The 20,924-nt window shown below is 42.4% G+C and overlaps 1 protein-coding gene across 1 annotated transcript in view; it reads left to right on the top strand.

Annotated features, from left to right (window-relative positions):
* sntg2 (syntrophin, gamma 2) overlaps window positions 1-20,924 on the top strand; it is a 115,526-nt gene that overhangs the window by 91,385 nt on the left and 3,217 nt on the right. The window lies entirely within an intron of this gene.

The following is a 20,924-nucleotide window of genomic DNA, read 5'->3' on the forward strand; positions in this document are numbered from 1 at the left end:
TGTAGAATATTGAACGGTGTTGCCATGGCAACCCTCTGAATTTGGACTTTTTTCAATATCAAATTCACAGAGATTCTAAACATCAGCCCCTGGGCTGTGCTTTCTCTATGTACCTGAAAATGTGCCTGCTGATGTAAAATGCTAACATCTACAAAAAAGTCTCTTGGACCGATAGCCGAAACACAACAGGAAGTCAGCCACGTTCACTTTAAAGTGTCATTTTTGCAGCATTTTTCGCCTTTTCCAGGCCTTTTTGCCTCAACTCCTCCTAGGGCATTTGACCCACCGAGACCAAAATGGCTCCAGATCATCCACACAAGAAGCCCATCAAAAGATATTCATGGTTTTGTAGAATATTGAACGGTGTTGCCGTAGCAACCCTCTGAATTTGGACTTTTTTTCCATTTCAGGCCCAGATAGGTTCTAAACATCAGCCCCAGGGCAGTGCTTGGTCTGTGTACCTGAAATCGTGCATGCTGAAGTAACATCCTAACACGTACAAAAAAGTCTCTTGGACCGATAGCCGAAATCCAACAGGAAGCCTGACATGTTCTAATTAAGGTGTCATTTTTGCAGCATTTTTCACATTTTTCAGGCCTGCTATTTGAATCATCTTCTACTACAGCTTTTCATCCAGTCACACCAAAATGGCTCCAGATCATCTACACAAGTAGCCCATCAAAAGATATTCATGGTTTTGTAGAATATTGAACGGTGTTGCCGTAGCAACCCTCTACATGTGGGATTTTACTCATATACCACAGTGCACCAAATTGTTACATCTCTGACATACATTGTCCGATCTGCCTCAAACTTCACAGGCTTAATGGGAGGGTAAGGGAGACTGGACACACCCCTCTATCAGCTTTGTTTCACACTCATAACGCCACCTAGTGGCAACAGGAAATCAGTAGGACACTGATACTCATCATCCTATGGTCATTACAGTTTCATTGATGGCTGCAGGCATTACATAGAGCATTGTGACATATTAATTAGTGGGCACTCACCGACGCCACCTAGTGGGAGCGGGAGACGATCGACGCGAAGTACGGCTAGCCTGCTGAGCCGTCAGCAGCCGGGTGAGCCAGCTACTCTCTCGTCTGCGAGAACCTCCGAGCGCGGTTCGGCTGGAGCGTGCCACGGGTCGACGCGCGGCTTGGCTGGAGCGCGCCAGGGGTCGACGCGCGCCGGGTGCGAGGGCCCGCTCATCGCCGCTTGCGGCTTTAATTATTATTATTATTATTATTTTTTTTATTATTATTCAGGCAAATGAATTGGCTTTTTGGGGGCTTTATCATATTCAAAAACTCATGAAACTTTGCACATGCGTCACACCTGGTGAAAATTTAAGTATTTTAATGGGCTCGGGCAAGGGCGCGCCCAAATGGCTCGCTAGCGCCCCCTAAACTGGAGCCCCACCGCTGTGTTTCACGTACATGAATGAAACTTCATACACATGTATATCATGTCCAGGCGCACAAAAAATCCTCTTGGAGCCATGCCCTAAACCCAACAGGAAGTCCGCCATTTTGAATTAATTATGCAAATTTGGCGATTTGCAGCCCTCACACTTTTTCTAATAACTCAGAGGTTTTAGACGTTATCATCTTCATATTTGGTTTGTCTAACCTACACCCCCAGGGGAATCTAAATCTCGAAAATGGTGAGTTTTTGCCAAGGGGGAGGGGTCCTTATGCCCCTTTGAACTTTCATCATTCGCCATGAAATTTTGATTGCCTCTCATTCATACCTACATGATCCAATGTGCATCAAACTTCTCCAGTAGGATGAGGGTGCCCCCCTGAACACATACATATGACAATATTTAATATCAGTTGCAGCGCCACCTAGTGGGAACAGGAAATGTCATATTTTACACTTGGAGGTCCAGCTCCAAGGTGGTTTAGCAGAACCATCTCAAATTTCACCTGGAAAGCCTTAAGAAGTTGGACTTACTGTGTTTTCAAAACTGTGAGTTTTTGACAAAAGGGCGTGACCCTTATGGGACGGCAAAGTTCGATGATTCGCCATGAACACAAAAATGGCTGTAACTCAAAGCCAACTTGCCCAATCTGGCTCAAACTTCAGTGGTGTGATAAGCACCCTGTCCTGAACACACTGATATGCATAAAGTCCATAAACGGTAGAGCGCCGCCTAGTGGCAGCTCGGAATATCTTAAAATAGCAAGTTTTTTGAGTAGCCCCGGAGCTACGTTTTATCTACATGTATGAAAATGTACAGGCTCATGTAACATACTAAGACGTACAAAAAAGTCTCTTGGACCCATACCCCAAACCCTACAGGAAGTCGGCCATCTTCAATTGAATGTGTCAATTTTTGCGATTTCCACGCCTGCTATTTGAACGAACTTGTCCTAGGGCATTTCACCCACTGACACCAAATTGGCTCCAGATCATCTACACAAGTAGCCCATCAAAAGTTATTCAGGGTTTTGTAGAATATTGAACGGTGTTGCCATGGCAACCCTCTGAATTTGGACTTTTTTCAATTTCAAATTCACAGAGATTCTAAACATCAGCCCCTGGGCTGTGCTTTCTCTATGTACCTGAAAATGTGCCTGCTGATGTAAGATGCTAACATCTACAAAAAACTCTCTTGGACCGATAGCCCAAACCCAACAGGAAGTCAGCCACGTTTACTTTAAAGTGTCATTTTTGCAGCATTTTTCGCCTTTTTCAGGCCTTTTTGCCTCAACTCCTCCTAGGGCATTTGACCCAGTGAGACCAAAATGGCTCCAGATCATCCACACAAGTAGCCCATCAAAAGATATTCATGGTTTTGTAGAATATTGAACGGTGTTGCCGTAGCAACCCTCTGAATTTGGACTTTTTTTCCATTTCAGGCCCAGATAGGTTCTAAACATCAGCCCCAGGGCAGTGCTTGGTCTGTGTACCTGAAATCGTGCATGCTGAAGTAACATCCTAAGACGTACAAAAAAGTCTCTTGGACCGATAGCCGAAATCCAACAGGAAGCCTGACATGTTCTAATTAAGGTGTCATTTTTGCAGCTTTTTTCACATTTTTCAGGCCTGCTATTTGAATCATCTTCTACTACAGCTTTTCATCCAGTCACACCAAAATGGCTCCAGATCATCTACACAAGTAGCCCATCAAAAGATATTCATGGTTTTGTAGAATATTGAACGGTGTTGCCGTAGCAACCCTCTCAATGTGGGATTTTACTCATATACCACAGTGCACCAAATTGTTACATCTCTGACATACATTGTCCGATGTGCCTCAAACTTCACAGGGTTAATGGGAGGGTAAGGGAGACTGGACACACCCATCTATCAGCTTTGTTTCACACTCATAACGCCACCTAGTGGTGACATGAAATCGGTAGAATACTGATAACCATTATCCTATGATCATTATAATTTCATTGATGGCTGCGGGCATTACATAGAGCATTGTGATACTTTCATTAGTGGGCACTCACCGACGCCACCTAGTGGAAGCGGGAGACGAACGACGGGAGGTACAGCTAGCCTGCTGAGCCGTCAGCAGCCGGGTGAGCCCACTACTCTCTCGTCTGCGAGAAACTCACAGCGCGGCTCGGCTGGAGCGTGCCACGGGTCGACGCGCGGCTTGGCTGGAGCGCGCCACGGGTCGACGCGCGCCGGGTGCGAGGGCCCGCTCATCGCCGCTTGCGGCTTTAATTATTATTATTATTCAGTAAAATGAATTTGCTTTTTGGGGACTTTATCATATTCAAAAACTCATCAAACTTTGCACATGCATCACACGTGGTGAAAATTTAAGTATTTTAATGGCCTCGGGCAAGGGCCAGCCAAAATGCCTCAGTAGCGCCCCCTAAAGTCCAGCCCCACCGCCCCAACCCAGCCCCAACCCTAACCCTATGCACAAAAAATCCTCTTGGGGCCATGCTCTAAACCCAACAGGAAGTCGGCCATTTTGACTCAAACATGCAAATTTGGCGATTTGCACCCTTCAGACTTTCTCTAATAACTCAAAGGGTTTAGAAGTTATCAACTTCAGATTTGGTATGTTTCATCTACACACCAAGGGGAATCTACATTTTAAAAATGGTGAGTTTTTGGCAAGGGGACGTGGCCCTTATGCCCCCCTGAAATTTGATCATTCACCATGAAATTTTGATTGGCTGTAATTCATACCTACATACTCCAATCTGGATCAAACTTTCTGGGTACGATGAGTATCTGCCCCTGAACACATACATATGGCAATATTTTATGACAATCGCAGCGCCACCTAGTGGGAGCAGGAAATGTCATATTTTACACTTTGAGGTCCAGCTCCACAGCGCTAGAGCAGAATCATCTCAAATTTCCCCTGGAAAGCCTTAAGGAGTTGGGCTTACACTGTTTTAAAAACTGTGAGCTTTTGCCAAAGGGCGTGACCCTGGCGGGAGGGCAAAGTTTGATGTTTCACCATCAAGACATAAAGGGCTGTAACTCAAAGACACATTGCCCAATCTGCCTCAAACTTCAGTGGTTTAATAAGCCTCCTGCCCTGAATACATTGATATGCATAAAGTTCATAAACGTTAGAGCGCCACCTAGTGGCAGCTCGAAATATCAGAAAATGGCTGGTTTTTTGAGTAGCCCCAGAGCTATATTTTATCTACAGCTCTGAAATTTTGCACACTCATGTAACATCCTAAGACGTACAAAAAAGTCTCTTGGACCCATACCCGAAACCCTACAGGAAGTCGGCCATCTTCAATTGAATGTGTCAATTTTTGCCATTTCCATGCCTGGTATTTGAACGAACTCCTCCTAGGGCATTTTACCCAGTGAGACCAAATTTGTTCCACATCATCTAGACAAGGAGCCCATCAGATATTGTGGAAATCTTTACAAAATATTAAACGGCCTTGTCACATCAGGCTATTGAAGTTGGCCTTCGTTTTTCTCTGTTGCCACCAAAAGTGTTTGTGCCCTCCTTTGCACATGCTTTGTCCAATCAGCCTGAAATTTGAATCACTCATGTACACAATGTTGCTGAATCCATAACTACAGATTCAAGACTGTAGGTGCAATAGCGCCCCCTACAGAAGGAAATGAAAATTTGTATGACCGTCCACAGAATTAGAATATCATAAAATAGCATGTTTTTTAGCTAGCCCCAGAGCTACATTTTATCTACAGCTCTGAAATTGTGCACACTCATGTAACATCCTAAGACGTACAAAAAAGTCTCTTGGACCCATACTCCCAACCCTACAGGAAGTCCGCCATCTTCAATTGAAAGTGTCAATTTTTGCCATTTTCAGGCCTGCTATTTGAATGAACTCCTCCTAGGGCATTTTACACAGTGAGACCAAATTTGCTCCACATCATCTAGACAAGGAGCCCATCAAATATTGTGGAAATCTTGACAAAATATTAAATGGTGTTGTCACACCAGGCCATTGAAGTTGGCCTTCATTTTTCTCAATCACGACCAAAATTGTTTGGGCACGTGTTTGTACATGCTATGCCCAATCTGCCTGAAAATGTAATCACTCATGTACACAGCCACTCTGAACCCATAACTATGGATTCAAGGCTATACGTAGCTGCAAGAGCGCCCCCTACAGAAGCAAATGAAATTTTGTATAGCATCCACAGACTTAGTTTCTCGGAAATGTATGAAAATGTGTTTCAACATTCTTGACATCATCCTGATCAAAACGGTCTATCAGACCCATGCCCTATTTTGCATGCTGGAGCCGTGACCCCACCCCCAAATATTCCATTGCGTCTATGCCGAGAGCAAAAGATATCTTTTCCTATAAAAGAATTCAACTTTCTACAGACCTTCTGTACACCATCACGATCACAAGACCTCCGAGTGCGGCACGGGTCGACGCGCAGGGAGTGCGAGGGCCCGATATCACCGCTTGCGGTTTTAATTTTCAGTTATGTTTCATCGTTTGGTTGACTTGGCTTCTATTTATTGTCCAGTACGCACATATGGGACCAGCTGGATCCCCAAAACACTTGATGCAGCACTTTGGGTCTCACTTCATTATGCCAGTGTCATACCTGTGTGTAATGTCAGGTATACTGTTTTAACAGTTGTTAGATGGCTCAAATGCTGCTCCTAGTAAATATGGCGTGTTGAGTGACATGGTTGCAGCTAGCTTTTTGTAATTATTATTCAAGGCTGATCATCAGGCATCATCAATTCACTGACAATGTCAACACAAACGATAAAAATAAGAACAAACAGAGGGCTTTCTATTCTCAAAATATTAGTTTTGAGATCAGGGCACCAGTATAGGCACCAGTTCATTGGCAGATGTCCACTGAGCTGCACACTGTTGGTCTGTGAGCAGGAGATCTGATGGTTCGATCAGAAACATGCACGAGTACCCCACTGCAGGTCATTTTAAAGTGCTTTGGTAGTGCTCTTCCTGTTCCTCCTCACACAGTGGAGCAGATACTGGTCCTGCTGCTGGGTTGATGCCCTCCTATGGCTTCGTCCAGCTCTCCTTGTGTAACAGCCCATCTCCCGGTATCTCCAGCACCCTCTTTAGAGACACAGCAAACCTCATTGCAACGGCTCGAAAAGAATGTGCCACCCTGGAGGAACTGGACTGCCTTGTGTAGCCTGAATAGGCAGCAGATGCTATTTCATACTAATAGGAGTGAGATGGACGGAGCGATAAGCAGAGAGTAATGGTCCACGGACCCTTCTGCAGGCTGTCGTGCTGTTGCCTCTCCACTACAGTGTACCTGTCACTTTATTTTGCAGATGCAAAATAAAGTGACAGCAATGGATTATACCCTTAGTGTGTGTGTGTGTGTCTGTGTGTCTGTGTGTGTCTGTGTGTGTCTGTGTGTGTCTGTGTGTGTCTGTGTGTGTGTGTGTGTGTGTGTGTGTGTGTGTGTGTGTGTGTGTGTGTGTGAGAGACAAAAAGAAATCATCTGAGATTTGTAACTTAGAAAATGTGTAGCTATACTATATACAAAGACTGCAGTTGACCTTTGTTTTTATTTGCAGTCTTTGTGTTGGAGTGTCTTAATTGTGTGAACCGTGGAAGAGTGCAGTGTGATGTGAGAAATTTCCATCTCGCAACACACAATTCATTTTAAAATCTGAAACACTTAGTCGATACCTGCTCTGTTTTCTCAGCTTTGATGTTCCATCTGAAAACAGAAACGTGGTTTTTCTTTTTTCTGCTCATTTCCGTCATTTTCTTTGTGTAAATTTCCGCGCCTTAAAAGTCAATAATTGTCAGTTTCTGCTATCATGAATTCATGATAAAACAGGAGTAAGCCATTTTAATATTAATGTGTTTGATGTGAATCAACTTTTTTTTTTTAATAAATAATAAAGAATCCAAACAAGTAACACCGGCAGCTCGGGAGATGACCTGCAGGTGACACCTGGAAATCCTCATTTGTAGCTGGCTGGAAGCTGTGGATGAATTTAACTGGACACATTTTTCTGTATTTGTTCCCAGTAAAATGATGGAAACAGCTGCATTAAACATCTTTAAGCTGGGGTCATTTGTGTAACCACCATTAACAGCAACATGTGCTCAAAAAAGATACATGGCTAGAATCATTTTAAATGTGTTTCTTATTCCTTTACATTAGGAGAGAAAAATGATGGAAAGCAAATAGAAGACCTGCACAGGGATAGCAAATAACTTCAGTAATGGTACAGTGAAGATTTAATCCTGGCATGTCCCCCACTTTGTTTCCAGTAGTCTAATGGAGCACAGCTGGGCAGTTGGGGACTCCAGCTGTTGAGCTCAGTAATATTTACTTACCAGTAGTGGGTGGAAATGTTATTGCTTATCAGTTTGGATACTGGAGTCAGGGGCACATTGGCAGGTGTCCTAAATCAGGCAGCTGTAGAAAGTTGGCTTCTTCTAGGCCTGTGCTAACTGGAGTCACTGAACTGGATCTCTAGAGCCTTTTGAAGCATTTTTAATGGACTTACCTGAGTAAGAATTCGGTGTGTTACAATGTGTGTTACAGAACATCTCAAAAGTCTGTGCTTAAGTTTGGATGTCTAAAATTCTTGACTCTGTTATTTTATTAGTATTTTATTAGTATACACTTTATGACTGCAGCCCAAAGTGCTTTAAACTCTTCTTGTTTCTGCTGCACCTGGGCGTGGGGGGTGTCATCTGCCTCCGTCTACCTCCATCTACATGCTACATTTAACCGCTGGAGTACCCAGAGGAGACCCATGCAGGCACAGGTCAGAGTAGTAACCTTCACACTCCCGTGTCGCCCAGTGGAGCTTTTGCAACCTCAGTCCCATGTGTTTGATTAGGATTCATTAAGGGAAAGAAAACTAAGGATGTCACTGAGGGTTAGCGTGTTAAACCAGCCATATGCTTCTGCCCATCACTGAAAGTAAAAAAAAAATTTAAATCCATCTCCTCATCTGTACTTTTTAAAATGGAAATTGCTCTGCAGCTCTGAAAACATTCCTCACATCACAGAGAAGGAACGCAGAATGGAACGTGGCCAGTTCTTCGTTTTCATTTTCACCACGATATAAAGCACCTTCTGTGAATCCATTTGTGCCGCTTTAAATTCAGAGCTGAATTATCTGAGGACTTGCAGTAATGCAGAAATGTTAGATATCAGGCAAGAGCAAAGTTTTCACAACAAGTCCAAAGTCTGCATAACAGACAGCTCCGCACATGAGTCTGTGTGATCGAGCTTTCATCAGCACTGTCTGATTCTTCCCTTTTCCAGCGTTATTACTAAAGTGATCCTGAGCTTCTTTTAATTCAAGCCTCGGTTGAGGAGGGGAAATAAAGCAAGTTTGATTCACCTACAGTACTGTAATAGGTATAATCATGAGCACAGATATAGAGTTCCTTGCTTAAGGCCCAATTGCAGTCATCTCTGTCTGTATCATTAGTTTCTCATGGAGCTTTGCAATCCCCCACTCAGCCATGTCCACACATTATATTCAAGGATTAAGAAAGTATGGCACATGTCAGGTCAGACTCTTCATGAGATGGCCAGCAGTGCCTTTTTTAATTTTTCTGCATTCCCACCCTTTCACCCCTGAAGTGCGGCCAACCAAAGATAAAGGCTAAAAACACCATGAAGCCGTGGGGCTTTGGTGCTCGGGACCCTTAAGTAGGGACATTTATAAATATTACAAAGCAGAGCACCTGTCAGAAGCTATTTAAATCACACAGTCACAATCTGAAATCCTTTCCGGGTCAACATGGGAACCAGGCATAATTAAATGACTTCTTATTTCACCAGCATACTCCGTACTGCATACCGTACGAGGGTATAATACCAGCAAGCAGCATCTTTGACTCGGCATGGGGTGCAGGCAAAACCCATCAGTCTGAAAGCCTTAGGAACCATGTATAATCCCTTTATGTCCAGAGAGCTCATGTGGTCACTGAGAGTTTAGAGTCATAATTCCACAGGACTCAATTACATTCTCCAGTTAATTTGGCAGATGCTAATTCCTAAGCCTAAATAACTGTTAACTGTTAGCGACTGTAGAGGGGACGTGTGTGTCTTACATACAGCAGCATAAAATTTTTTATTCTGCACAATAATGTCTCTATCAGTTCTGGTGACATTTGCCAGAATTTCCTCCTGGGAATCTGATGTAGTCTGTATCAGAGACGGTGCTGTTAACTACACCTGTAGTCTCCGGATCAGCTGGTTGGTAGGCTGATATGATTGAGTGATCTAAATTCTCATTGGTTAAGCAACTAAGCAAAAAGAAGAAAAAGGTTCATTTGGAAAAAAAAAAAAATCATAAATTCTGTGTGCATGGCCATGAAGTGATTTCAGGTCATGAAGATTAGAAATCTAATGTCTCAGATTATTACAATCTTCCCTAACATCAAAGGACTTACAACACAAAAATGTCCAGCTTCTGATGAGTATGTTGCATAACTCAATAATTAGTTGGACTGCTCTACCATGAATTACTGCATCAGTGCAGCTTGGCACAGAAGTGATCAGCTTGTGGCACTGCTGAGGTGTTATTGAAGTGAAGAGGCGGTGATGCCCCTGATTATGGCTGCGACCCGCCTGGTGCAGCAGGTCCTGTGAATGTCCTCTAGTCTGGGGAGCCGAGCGCCGGTGATCCCCTCAGCAGAGAGCTTTTCTGTTGTCTGCAGTGCAGCCAGAGTACCGCGCTGAGATGCAGTATGTGAGGAGGGACTCGATGGCGACCTGTAGAAGCTCACCAGCAGCTATTGTGGGAGTCACGCTGTCTTCAAGCACCTCAGGAAGTGAAGCCTCTGGAGACCTTTCTTGACTGTTCATGTAGACGGTCCAGGTCATGTCGTGGTGGCTGATGCTGACCCTGAGGTACTTGACGCTCTGCACGACCGCCACTCTCTCGCCGCTGATGGTGATGGGGCGATGGATGAGGGGCCTCTGTCTCCTGAAGTCCAGGATCAACTCCTTTGTCTTTGCTGTGTTGAGGATGGGATGAGTGGGAAGCGTGAAGTGCTCTAAAATCTCCTGGTAGATGCTGTGCACAGTGAACCAACCACCATCAACACCAGCCGATGGCACAGAACCCCAAATCATCAGAGACTGCAGAAAATTCATGCTGGGGTTCAACCACCTTGGATTCTGTGCCTCTCCACTCTTCCTCCAGACTCTAGGACCTTGATTTCCAAATGAAATGTAAAATTAACATTTTAGCCCAGGCAAACTGCTACTGACTCTGTCTCTGGTTCAGGAAAGTGACAGTTGTGGCGCCTTTCCTGAAGATATCAGGTGATGGTGGCTCTCGATGCACCGACACCACGATGAGTCCACTCTTTATAAAGCTCTTTTCTTGACAGTCTTCTTAAGGCTGCCGTCATCCCTGTTGCTTGTGCACCTTTTCCATGCACACTTTTCTCTTCTAGCCAACTTTCCGTTAATATGCTTCGATACAGCACTCCGTGAAGCGATGACCTTCGGTGGCTTATTCTCCTTGTGCAGGATGTCGATGATCGTCATCTGGACAGCTGCCGTGTCAGCAGTCTTCCCCAAGATTGTGGTTGCATGTATTAAAGTAGGCTGAGAGAGATGCAGTGTTTGTGCTGTTTGAACAGGAATTTACTCAAAGTTGAAACAAAAACAATTTGAAATGCTGTATTTCTGATTTTCATGAGCTGTTCCACTTTACATGTAATGCATATAGAATGTAGGAAAGTTTACTTTTTAGAATTACATTAAGGGGAAAAATTGAACTTCTTTACAATATTATTTTCTTTTTTTAGATGCACTAGTATGCTTTTATGATTAATGCATTATTTTTGGTTTGACTTTATGTCAAAGAAGTCACTGGTGTGCTTGCATTTTGTTAAAATGGGTGGCCTAGAAGTCGAGTGTAAACTTTACAGCAGTTTGAAAACAGAAATTCCTCTGATCAGTAAGATCTTAAGGCAGATGGGCACAGTTTGAGACGCTGTGTAGCTTCGTTGGTACTGAGATAACGAGCGAGATGGCTTTGTGAATTTGTTAAATATTAAGAATGTAGAGTTTGTCGCTCAGTGTGATAATAACCTTTGTTTTTATATTTAAAAAAAAAAAAAAGAAACAACCACAGCTTCATTTATTTAGTAAAACCAGTTTCTATCATGTATCATCTATCATGTATTTTCGCAACTCTTGAGATTTCTCTCCCGTGTGTGTGTGTGTGTGTGTGTGTGTGTGTGTGTGTGTGTGTGTGTGTGTGTGTGTGTGTGTGTGTGTGTGTGTGTGTGTGTTTAGTTTTTGGTTTCCACTCTCTGTGTAGGAGGATTGTTCTTGTGTGTCCATGCAGGGATCAGCTGTGGCTGGAGACTTGTTCAGGATGATTATCTGGATTTATGCGTACAGTTCTCATGAACGTGATCGCTCACCTTTAAGGAATTACTTCAAATTTGGCGCAAATCTTCACTGAACGGATGCTCGCTCACTCGCTGTGACATCACAAAACACTTTTCTGGTCGGGGGGTGGATAGGTTATGTCCCATTTGATCAGATACAGAATTGGTATCTTTGTTAGATGGCAGGATGTAAAATGCAATTTTATGCAATTAATTTCATATTACTTCAGACTTTGTTCCCTTATATTTTCACAATGACTTTAATTTTCACTCGTTAAAACTCGCTTTGCTGTGTGTATGAAAATGTCATGACTTTAATTAAAATAGACCTTTTCACAGTGTTAACCATACGTTAGACAGCTCCCTTTTCATTTTGCTACGTTCTCAGAGTAACGAGTCCCACCCCTGCAATTTTCCATGAAAACTGTTGGGAGCTCACAGTTTAAGGGCCGATATAGTAAAAATAAATTCTTCTCTGTGGACCGACACATTTTGCAGTGAGTCCGGGGCCTCTGCTTTCCTCACAGCCTTGGGGAGTTGGGGGAACTCTTGCCTTTAACTCTTTTTAAGTCAAAAGACTTTAACTTGGAAGAATTGCAGTTCAACAGATTTGAAGGTGCCTGAAAATCCGAAATATAAATTTCAGGTCAAATTAGCGCTGCATTGTACTTCCTCTAAACTTTTAATCTCCCACCCAGAGTTGAAATAAATTGAAATCTGACCCTAAAAACGTTGGCTTCGCAGCATAATGGACCGATGGCGTTGCCCACAGCGGCTTTGCAGGCTTATATGCTGCTCTTTGTTCTGTGTCACCTCACACAATCTATAAGCTCTGGGGTGTTAGATGTGAAACCAGCATTAGCTGGATAAACCGCATAAAGATGAGATTCACTCTTTATCTACACGAGCATTGCAAAACAGGTTGTTTCGGTTCTGCAGCAGAAGGAACTTTAACAATATGAGCAAAATTGGTGGTTTGGCAAATCTCTGAGCTCTCTGAGCTGCACATCATGCTGCTTCCCTAAGCCTTTCAGAGGGCTGAATCTGGACCCGTCTTCAAACACTGGATGAGACACTTCCAAATGGAAAAGCCCAGTTCAGTGCTCATGGCAGCCACCATAAATACGCTATGAGTCACAAAGAAGGGAATAAATGTATTGGCATTAGACGTTCAGCATGTGTGAGGGGAGGGGGAGGGAGGGGGGGCGAGTTTTTAACTGCTCCAACTCAACAGTGTTTATATTTAACTCGGTTTGTTCTCTGCATGTTCACATGTTCATGATTGGTGACTTAAAGCGTTCCACCTGTGAGCCCAAACACGCCGTCGTCGTAACGAAGAAATGACTGAACAAAATATTTGATTTATGTTTGACTTTGCTGCTACAGTTACAAGATCAGAGCGCAGTGAGCTCATGCACGGCTCTGTGGGCCAAACAGGGCAGACGCTAATTTCTTCAGGCACAGAGCATTGCAAAAAAATAAAATAAATATATGATCAGCTAACAATCCAACTGTGGGAGAAACACAGACTGGCTCGCTGGTTCACTCAGTGCTTTATAAAAAGTGGGTGTAGTTAATAGAATATTTTTATGCACTCACCATATCTTTTAAAGTGGCTGTTATGTAATAAAATAATAGTCTGCTATGCTAAAAGAAAGTAATATAAGAGCGATAAAATCATCTGTTAACAGTGAGACTCCACGTGGTGACGTAAAGAGACACCGTTGTTTTGTAGGAGTTCAATGATATGAATATAGTTTTTTTTAAAAAGTTGGCACCATCGCAGGACTGTTTAAATGTTGCATTTCTCCAGTCAGCAGTTTGAGTCGGTCTTTATAAACCAAAGTCCCAAGAGCTAAAGTGTAATTAATGGATTAAACAGCATATTATTGGCTCCAGTGTTCAGCCAACTGCTCACATTTCTGTTTGAGTACCTTGCCGCCTACACTGATAACCTAGTGTTGCTTTCTAGGACGAGATCTTTTGGGGTGACAGCTCACTTACATGATTACATAATGGAATATCAATAGTCCTGTTCTGCTTTTTTTTTTTTCCATCTTGTGAAAGCCAGCTGTGGAAAATATCAGAGTTTAAGAGTTTAACTTAAGTCTTGTGCTTGGGTCGCACCAGAAAACTTTCAAAATAAAGTGTTGCTGTGGTAGCCTCGGTCACCGCTCTGCGCTTGTGGATGGTTGGTTAATTGTTCGAGTGCAGCGGCGTGCCGCGCAGCTGTCAGTGGAGGGGACAGTTTTGATTGCTTGTTTGCTGTTAAATTGACCTCGAGGACTGTTGACGTTCCCTTTCAAAGAGGATGAGCCCTCAATGCTGATGTGTTGACAGTGGAGTTATATCCGTGCAGCAGGAACAGTCCCACTGGCTGCGGTACTTTAACTGACAAATACAGTGTTCATTTAGAACAAACCATTAGCTCCAGTCTCAAATTTAATTTGAGATCTGCTTTACAAGGTTTCTGTTGTAATAAGTTATCTGGAAACATCATCTTTCCACCAGTGTAGAAGAGATCCTATCCACAGAGAGAGACTGTCACCGGCAAAAGAAATTCAAAGATGATCTGGCCTGTTGATTGCATCCTCTCATAAAAATGTCTCATAGAAATAGAACCCTACATTGTGTAACCCTGTGTAATATTCAGTTTTCAGACCTGTACTAAGATACGGAGCAGAACTGGCTGCATCATTGGAAGAGAGATAATAGTCAGCCAGAGGCAGTTTTCAACCAACACATGCAGATGTTATCTTTGCATGTTAAAAGCTTTAAAAAAAAAAAAGTGCTTGAGAAAAGTATGTAATTACTGTCAAGAAATATGAAGCTTGCCCTGTCTGCTTCTGTCTGAAATCAAGGATCCATTGTTTCAGAAGTAACTTGGACGTAGAAATTGTAACTAAATAAGGAAGACGGCGCTCAGCAGGCAGTTGTTTGCATTGAAATAACACACGCAGAGAACAGTGAATATTATATGCAGCAATCCAGGGGGGTAAGTTAGGATCACTGAATCAGTCTGCTTTCATTTTCATGCATGCATGTTAAAGAGGCTGCTGCCAATTTTTAATAAGATAATGGTCTAGTGTACTATTATTATAAATGGGAATGTTAATGGCAGATGATTTGTGGGTGAAATGTGTCCTATTGAGTCATGCCATATAAAGATTAAATTGTTAACTTGGCGGCGGGTGCTTAAGAAGTGGAACATTAACTTGATTGTCCAGGTTTTGTCTCGTCTGTGCAGCCTGTGCTGCATGATAGATGTTAGCAGTGCAGCGGGATGACAAAGAGGTACACAAACAAAGGGAGAAAAAAAGTCGGAGGGAAAGTTGTGTGATTGTTAATGTATTTGCTTATAGTCAACATAAAAGGCATGGACACATTCGTGCATTAACTGGCCGTGTGTTTTTCCAGCGCAGAAGCGAACCCAGACTGCAGGATGGATGAAGAATAGACCTGATTTCATCCTCTCTCTGCTTTAACAATATCCCGTTCCTCTGCTGTGCCAGACGTTAGCTTCAAAGGGGAGCAGTAATATGCAGGGGCGTTTGATGCTGCAGTCACACAGTCAGCTCTTTGCCAGCTAATGATTGGCTGAATCCACTCTTGATGTGACATCAGTGTCAGTTGTAAAATTGTGAGTGACATTCTGGACAATCTGAATTCCAGGCTAAGCAGCTAGACTGACACACATCTCCAACAATGCAATCTGATGTCAAACCACTGATTGATGTCCAAGATGTTTGCATTTCTGCATGTGTTTGAATGACATTATAGATACAGGTAACATTTCTGATTGCCAACACCAAGGCAGTGAAACATTTAGTGTGACCAAGACAGGGGTGCATGGGCAGTTTCTCTCCCTATTAGTATGAAAGCAAACATAAATATGGTAATGTAGCATTTTTTCAGTCTTTAATGATGCAAATGTGGGACACCATCCTTTGGGAAGCCAATGAAAGTGATGAAGGGTTTCAATTTGCTTGTGAATCTCTGTTCTCAAGCCAATTAGGCGAGCCTCCTGTGGATTTTGAGGAGCACTCAGCAGAATCCAGCGTAGACTAACCTTCAAATTGACTGGATCAGGGTATTACATAAACACTGCTGATGGGTGTGAGTATGGGGTATAACTAACAAAACTATCCAGCCTGCGTCTTCTAATTTTTACTCTTTTTGTTATTTGGAGGTGATGAAACCCAGCACGCCACTGATGGGGGTCTTTAAGCTTGTCATGTTTCACGTTTGCAGCATTCTAGAAGTTGAAATATCACCAAAAATAATTTTCAATTTCCTGTTTCCAAAATCCTTACCAAAGCATGGATCTCACACATGTTTGGGTTTTACAGAACTGTTCTTATTTGGCCTGACCACACATACACACAGGTATGCTGGTAAATGTGCTCTTAAGCAATAGTTCTCCAGGATTTATGAAGATCTTCTTGATAAATTGGCTGCTTTTTCACTCATTTTCAGCTTGTTTGTTTTTTTAAGTTGTTCCAATTTACTTGGTTAAATCTACAAAAAGTGCCAAAGTTAATACAGTTCAATAAAATACTACTCATAAAATACTATTGTTGCACCAAGAAGGTGATTCCCAAAGACTTGGCGTATCTTGGCATGGTGTGCAGTGTGTCCTTAATAAATGTGAGGAAGCTGGACAAGTGGAGGACAAAAGAAGTGGCAGGCCTACAACAGCAGATGAACAGTATCTGAAAGTCATGTCCTTAAGAAATAGAAAGAAATGCAGCAAAGATCTGACACAGGACCTGAGAGTTCATCCGTCTACTGTCCACTGAAGCCTCAGAAAGGTCTCAGTGGAAGAGCGGCTGTCAAGAAGCCATTCTTGAGGAAGGGAGACGGTGAGAAAAGGCTGAAGTACGCCACATTACACAAGAACAAGAAAATCAGTGGCAACGGGTCTGATGGAGGGATGAATCTAATTTTAAAATTTTTGGGCTCAAATGTGTCATAGTTTGGGCTTCGTTTCAGACAGTGCTGTTGGAGATCTTGTTAAAACTGATGGAATTATGAACACAGAAAAACATGCAGTGAAACACTATCAGGTGTGCTTTTATTACATTGGCAGTGTAATAAAAGCTTCAGTTGCGTGGCAGTGCATGGTGGACCAGAATCTGATGGTACTTTTCTATCAGTCATGGATTGGCCTCCTCGGAGCTCAGGCCTCAACATTATCGAAGCAGTGTGGGATCATCCTGACAGAACGGAACAAAAGGCAGAAACATCTAAAGAAGAGCTTTGAATGTTCCTCAAGAAGCCTGGAGAACTGTTCCTGAAGACTGCTTAAAGAAATTACAGAAAGCTGCCTCGGAGAGTTCAGACTGTGCTGAAGGAGAAAGGTGGCCTCACCAAATAATGACATTAGAACTGTTTCTGATTTGGATGCTGTATTTCCATGTATGTTTGTACATGTTTCAATAAACTGCTGCACCTCCAGCCAACCCAAGGAAAATTAAGTTTTTGTCTCCAATGTCAAAGTGCCTTCATCTCCTTTTTTTGACATGAGACTGTGCACTCTTATTATTTATTTATTTATTGATAAGCTTGTTGTTTGCCAATATTTCTCTATGGTTGAGCATATATTGCCACCTGTTTGCTTGGGAATCCTCTCGGCAGGTTTCATGTCCTCGCTTTTAGGTGTCTAATGAAATCTGGATTCGAAAATTTAGTTTTTCTTCAAAACGAGGTGACGTTCCTGCTGAGCAGGGGTCCTACCTGCGCTGTAAAAAATTAAATGTTGTAATAACAAAATTTTATATTTTTTTTTATATAAAATAGAAATAGAACAAAAATTGACAATGCATAGAGAAAAAAGGTAAAACGTGAAAAATGTACCAGGTCTCCTGCAAACTCTGCCTCTCCCTGTAGATGGCGCACTTGGCCTCTGAAGTGCATCAGCTTTAAATTTTGCAGATGATTGACACAGATGACTGACACCGGTTTTACCTGTTTCAGAAGCTTTTCATCAGATCGTAATTACATAATTACACATCAGAAACAGGTGATTTACAGTTTATGTATTTACAGATGTTCATGGATTGTCTGTCAGCACTTTTGTGTGGCTGGATATTCAAATATTATTATAATGTTTCCTGACACAAAGCAGGAAATGCAATGATTTCTAACCTTGGCAAGCTGCACTGGTATCAACTATTATTTGCAATAATTATTTTACTATTAGTTTACTTACCAAAAGTGTTATTTTAGGCACCTGATTTTAATATAGTTCGTCTCTGGAAATTTAGTTTTAGTCAGTGTTACTCTAATTTTGCTCAGTGATATTTTAATTTTGCTTCTTTTTCCTTCAGTATATTCAAGCTTTACTAACTGCTACAATGTGGGATCCCAAAAATACTGCAGGTATTTAACTTCATGAACATTCTTTAGAAAATACATATTTTTCCCATAGTTCTAGTTTACTTTGTATTTACTTTCACAATTACAATCAAATACAGAATGGCAGGTGTGATGTTTTACATGTTTATCCTCATTTGTTTGCCTGTTAATATTTGCTTATTAGCATCAAATCTATGTAAGTATGTAGTCACAGACTAATGGTCATGAAAATCCATCCTGATGGAAATCTGCATCAAATCATAAAGACACATGGCTCTAAAAACAGCATTTGGACCAGCCCTACCTTTTACTTTGTAAACAATGAAAGTCGTGTCTTTGGGAAACAATAGGCAGTGACACATTTTATAAGCAGCTTAACACCAGCTAAAGTGTCTGGCTGACATCCAGCAGCTGAAGTCCTTGTGCTCCCTGTCATGTACAAAGGGCGGGTTCAGTACATGGTGGCATTGTTGGGTGTGGTTAGAAGTACAATAGAGCACACTTTACCCAGCAGTGACAATGGGTGTAACTTCTTTTAGAAGGTATGCAGCCATAAAATAAGCCAACCTCATGCTCAAAATGATGAAAATGAAAATGTGCTGTAATCATGGTAAATACAAAGTTTATATTCATTTAGTGTGTCTGTGTGATGGTATGGGGGGGGGGGGGGGTCCACACTTCTTCATAGACTCTCATGTTAAGATATTGGCTTCTGTGTTTGCACCAACACAACCTCTCTTCCTCGGTCGGCGTCTCGGTCAGGTGCAGTGAAGTACAGTGACACACGGTGGGGTCAGAGGTCAGCTGAACATTGCCTCAGGTTGGAGCTTTTTGTGCCAGTATGTATGTATGTAGCAACTTCTTTTAAGTGTGTGTGCCACCATTTTCAAAAAGATGCATCTGTGGCTTTCACAGTCTTCATTGCTACCCTCCTTTTTTTTTTCTTTTTTTAATCTCAGCACCTTTTATGATCAATTATGGAAGGAGAGAGCGGCTCTTCACACTCATGCGTGTTCCTCTATCCTACAGTATGTTTCTTTTCCCTTCTGCACATATGCACCTACTTTTGTCAGACTTTTAAGGGGATTTTCTTTAAAAAATATTTCATGTTGCTAATTCCCTCAGAAAAATCCACTCCAATTACTGAAGTGTAGTCACTGCTCACCATGCCACAACACGGTTTTACATTTGGTGACAGAACTTAGCAGCTGGCCTGCCACAGCGCTTTCTTTTTCCCCTCCATTCCTTTCACAGCTGAATTCACGACACCACTAAAGACAGGGCGGTTGAGGTCTGTGAGCACAAAACACTTTGAGTAAAAGGACTGTACAGTCCCTCGCCACATTCTCTGCACACTGCACTGTATAATTAAAATCACCATGGCCCGGCTGTCTGTGGAAATAAAATGAAAATATAGCACAAATAGAAAAATCAGAATACACTTCTTGCCATTCCGATTGAGTGGACCACGCAATTGAAAAATGAAGTCGTGAGGCAAGAAAAGCCTTTTGAGGCATAATGCCCCCTCAGAGGCTGAAAAGCTTACACATCGGTGCTTTCAAAAGATTTGCGTGAAAAGAATTGGAGAACACATGCTTGTTTGTGTTCCAGCAGCAAAATGAATGTTAAAGATTTATAGCTTTTTAAAATAGATTTCCTGTCATGTGTGTCGTGTGTCATCAGGCGACCGCACGGGATGCTGCGTGCGCCAACAGCTCGTGCAGGAGCTAAATAAAAAAAAAAAAGCAGATTTGCTCTTGTTATCAGATCCTAGCATGTCAGACTTTCATGAGAGGCCGCCACATGGGAAATGCATATGAGGTATGAGTGAAGAAATACTGTGAGTGTGAAACAGTTATAACACAATTAAGACAACAAACACGTACGGTTTGCATGAAGATCCACGCCGCAGCAGTGAGATATCCCACAGTAGGAAACAAAGTGCAGAAAACAAAACAAAATAATGAAAAATTAAATAACTCCTTTAACATTGTGAGCTGGAAGACACACCGGACGAAGATCATTTTTTTAATACCCTCATCTTTCACACTAAAGGATCAAGTGTTTGTTCACAATATATACTCACCAGCCACTTTTTTAGGTACACCTGTTCAACAGCACGTTAACACAAATATCTAATCGCTCAAGCCCATGGCAGTAACACAGTGCATTTAGGCATGTAGACATGGTCAAGCTGATCTTCCGAAGTTAAAACTGAGCATTATGATGGAGAAAAAAGGGGATTTAAGTGACTTTGAACGTGGCGTGGTCGTTGGTGCCCGACGGTCTGATCTGAGTACTTCAGAAACTTCTACTACTGGAATTTTCCCACACAAGCATCTCTGGGTTTACAGGGAATGGTCCGAAAAACAGAGAAAATATCCGGGGAGCAGCAGCTCTCTGCTGTCAGAGGAGAAAGGCCAGACTGCTTCAGACTGATAGGAAGGTAACTCAAATAACCACAACCAAGGAATGCAGAAGAGCATCTCTGAACACACACCACGTCATACTTTGAAGCTCATGGGATGCAGCAGCCACTCCTGTCAGCTGAGAACAGGAAACTGAGGCTACAGTTCACACGGGATCGCCAAAATTGGACACTAGCACATTGGAAAAATGTCACCTGGTCTGGCGAGTCTCGATTTCTGCTGCAGCATTTGGATCATCTGATCATGTCCGTCCCTTTATGACCACAGTATACACTATGCACATTAAATCCTGGCTGCTTCCACCAGGATAGTGCGCCATGTC

Source organism: Archocentrus centrarchus, chromosome 22, assembly GCF_007364275.1.
Source record: "Archocentrus centrarchus isolate MPI-CPG fArcCen1 chromosome 22, fArcCen1, whole genome shotgun sequence".
In the NCBI taxonomy this organism is placed as follows: Eukaryota; Metazoa; Chordata; class Actinopteri; order Cichliformes; family Cichlidae; genus Archocentrus; species Archocentrus centrarchus.